This window comes from Colobus angolensis, unplaced genomic scaffold (assembly GCF_000951035.1).
Source record: "Colobus angolensis palliatus isolate OR3802 unplaced genomic scaffold, Cang.pa_1.0 Scaffold116, whole genome shotgun sequence".
NCBI classification, from domain to species: Eukaryota; Metazoa; Chordata; class Mammalia; order Primates; family Cercopithecidae; genus Colobus; species Colobus angolensis.
Genome location: NW_012112697.1, coordinates 5,700,614 through 5,704,411, shown reverse-complemented (window position 1 = coordinate 5,704,411; position 3,798 = coordinate 5,700,614). Strand labels below are relative to the sequence as shown.

The 3,798-nt window shown below is 49.7% G+C and overlaps 1 protein-coding gene across 2 annotated transcripts in view; it reads left to right on the top strand.

Annotated features, from left to right (window-relative positions):
• The first annotated feature begins 2,236 nt into the window (after window positions 1–2,236).
• FUK (fucokinase) overlaps window positions 2,237–3,798 on the top strand; it is a 29,956-nt gene continuing 28,394 nt past the window's right edge. The window contains exon 1 of one of the 2 annotated variants that reach the window (XM_011962164.1): window positions 2,237–2,445. The gene's annotated coding sequence lies outside the window, so the exon portion shown is untranslated. The remainder of the gene's footprint in view (window positions 2,446–3,798) is intronic. The other variant, XM_011962172.1, reaches the window with a different exon arrangement.

Below are 3,798 nucleotides of genomic sequence, written 5' to 3'. Positions count from 1 at the left end.
ATTGGTTGGGCACAATGGCTCACGCTTGTAATCCCAGCACTTTGGGAGGCTGAGGTGGGTGGATCACCGGAGGTCAGGAGTTCAAGACCAGCCTGAACATGGCGAAACCCTGTCTCTACTAAAAATACAAAAATTAGCTGGGCATGGTGGCACACACCTGTAATCCCAGTTACTCGGGAGGCTGAGGCAAGAGAATCACTTGAACCTGGGAGACGGAGGTTGCAGTGAGCTGAGATTGCACCACTGTGTTCCAGCCTAGACAACAGAGTGAGACTCTGTGTCAAAACAACAATAACAAAAAAATTGGCCACGCTAATCTTGAACTCCTGACCCAGAGTTTTCTGCCTGCCTTGGCCTCCCAAAGTGTGGGGATTACAGGCATGAGACACCTTACTCGGCTCTAACTTATGTATATTTTAGAGACTGGGTCTTGCTATGTTTCCCAGGCTGGTCTTGAACTCCCAAGCTCAAGCCATGCTCCGACCTTGGCCTCCCAAAGTGTTGGGATTACAGGTGTGAGCCCCTGTGCCTAGCCTTAGGCTCCTTATTAACAACAGATTCGGAAAGTATATTCTTGTAAGAAAAATTCAAACAATGCAGATAAAGCTCAAGTTCTCTCCACTTGTTCCCACCCTTAGCAGTCTCTCCCTAGCATGCATTCCTTTCCAGCCCTGTTCCTGTGTATCCACACACTGTCTATCCATAAACACTATTTTTGATTCTAGGGGCTTCCCATACATGTTACTGTACAACTTGCTGCTTTTCCCTTAACATGAGGTCCTGAACATCACTCCCTACTGAACATATAGATCTGTCTTGCATGGATGTGCCTAGTTTTCCAGCTGTAAACCGAAAGGCACCTGAGACTGGTCTCAATCAATTTACAAGTTTATTTTGCCAAAGAATGTGTGTACCTGGGAGACAGGTCTGTACCTTTCTCCAAAGATGATTTTGAGGCCTTCAATATGAGAAAGGTCAGATATTGGGGAAAGAGGAAATTTTTTTTTTTTTGAGATGGAGACTTGCTGTGTTGCTCAGGCTGGAGTGCAGTGGTGCAATCTCAGCTCACTGCAACCTCTGTCTCCCGGGTTCAAGCGATTCTCCTGCCTCAGTCTCCCAAGCAGCTGGGACTACAGGCACGTGACACCACGCTCAGCTAATTTTTGTATTTTTAGTAGGCAGGGTTTCACCATATTGGCCAGGCTGGTCGTGAACTCCTGACCTTGTGATCTACCCGCCTTGGCCTCCCAAAGGTCTGGGACTACAGGCGTGAGCCACTGCGCCTGGCCTGAAAGAGGAAATTTTTTAAAGGCATGGGTAGGTAAGAGGCAAATGCATTCTTTTGAGCCTTTGATCAGCCTTTCACATGTGAGAGGGGGATAGAGGACTAGTCACTTATGCTTTCATCTAGCTTAGTGAATTTGCATCTTTACATAAGAAAAAATAAACATAGGGCAGAGGAAGCAATGAGATATGCATTTGTCTCACGTGAGCAGAGAAATGAGTTTGAGTTCGGTCAAAGTCCAGCACCTGTGAAGATAAGTGATCAATTCACATTGTCAGAGTGAAATTTCACAGAACTGTTTGAGGGTACAGATTTTGGGGCACACAAGGAATTTCCTAGTGGGCAAATTGTGAGAGCCAGGCCATATCTAGCTTTTTTATCTTTGTAGTTATCTTGTTTAGGAATAAAATGGGAGGTAGGTTTGCCTGATGCAGTTCCCGGCTTGACTTTTCCCTTTGGCTTAGTGACTTTGGGGTCCTGACATTTATTTTCCTTTCACATAGTAACCTAGAGAGAGACACTCAGGAGTATTTCCAATTTTCATCTATGACAATCAATGCTACCGTTCACAACTTGCCCGAAAGCTCCGCAGATCCTCTCCCCGCTACGGAGTTGGAAAGTTACTTCGCAAAGGACCCACGTGACGAAACCAGCGCAAAGCCTTCTAACTGCAAATCCAATGACAGCTGCTTCCGCTTGGGCAAATTGTGACTTTTTTTTTTTCCCTTCATCAGTGGATTTCTCGCCCGAGGAAAGCGACAGCTCTTGGTGCCATCCAGAAGGGGTTAAAAAAACAAACAAATAAACAAACCCAAACCAGAAAACAAACAAAAAAGCAACACATTAACCTGGATCCGCGAGTCCCAGAAAAAGGGCCTGTGTCTTTAAGGCGTATCGGTCCTCTGGGAGTTGTAGTTTCGTGGGTCCTGGAGCGGCCCTCTTCCCACCTCCCTTCTGGATCGCAGCCCCGCTGCACTTCAGGAAAACGCTGCCCCGGCCACCCACGCTGGCCCGTGCGGTGGCTCCGAGAGTGTCTTATGCCAGGCGGGGGCCTGGCCAGGCGGGGCGCGGAGGTGAAACTACATTTCCCAGCGTGCGCCGCGAGGGTCGCGCAGCCCCGCGTTAAAGAACCCGCTCCGCCGAGCGCCGGGCGGCGGCAGGTACGTCAGTCCGCGAGGGTCCCCGCAGGGCCTCTGAGCCCCAGTAGCTTCCCTGTGCACCCTCACTGACTGGGAGCACCGAGTCGAGCCGCGGGCCGCCCGGGTCCTGACAGGGAAGAATCCCCGGGAGCTTTGCGGTGTCCCCGGGAGCCCACAAGGGTTTCTGCGCTCCCGCGTCCCCTTGGCCTGGGTCTTCCAAGGGGAGCCCCGGGACCCGGCTGGTGCGGCGGGACCTGCGGGCGGCTGGGACCGGGAGGGATGCGGACCTCAGAGGATCCTCACCCTGAGGCAGGTGGGACCCTGGATGCCGGCGCTGCTCTGATTTTACTTTGAGGCCGCTTCTTCTGCCTTAGTTTACCCGGCCAGGGCTCAGTATTATGCACGAATCTCAATGATACGCTGTTGGGTAATTTACCACACGATTTTACTCCCAATTAACTTCTTTCGTTCTGTTATTTCAGAAGGCAGCAAATCAGAGTCCTCCGTGAGCTTTTTTTTCCCTCTTTAAAGTTATAAAATGTGCAGTCCCTGACTCACCTGTCTTCAAAAGGTTCATATGAAGAGTTCTTAGTACTTTATTCTATCTCTGGCTCCCCAACCCTATCCCAGTCTTGGACAGCGTGGAGGTGAGGACACTAAAAATATTTCAACTTGATCTCAGCAGATGAGGCTCTATTGAAAGTGGGTAGAGGCCGGGGGCCAAGGCTCATGCCTGTAATCCCAGCTACTTGGGAGGCTGAGGCAGGAGAATCGCTTGAACCTAGGAGGTAGAGATTGCAGTGAGGTGAGATCACACCATTGCACTCCAGCCTGGTGACAGAGTGAGAGTCTCTCAAAAAAAAAAAGCAAAAAATGAAAAACAAAAAAGCCAGGCATGGTGGCTCACACCTATAATCCCAACACTTTGGAAAGTCAAGGCGGGAGGATTACTTGAGTCCGGGAGTTGTAGGTCAGCCTGGGCAACAAAGCGAGACCTTATCTCAACAAAAAATAAAAACTAGCAGGACTCATGCATAGTCCCAGCTACTTGGGAGGCTGGGATTGGAGGATCGCTGGAGCCTAGGAGTTTGAGGCTGCAGTGAGCTGTGATCACACCACTGCATTCCACCCTCTGGTGACAGAGCTGGACCCTGTTTCTCCAAAACAAAACAAAACAAAACAAAAACCTAGCCTGCCTGTACTATTAAAGGAATGGCAAAAGGCAAAATTACTTTTGCGCCAACCTAATGGCTATGTTTCTGCTTTTTTTTTTTTTTTTTTTTTTTGAGACGAGTATTGCTCAGTCGCCCAGGCTGGAGTGCAGGGGCGCAATCTCGGCTCACTGCAAGCTCTGCCTCCCGGGTTCACGCCATT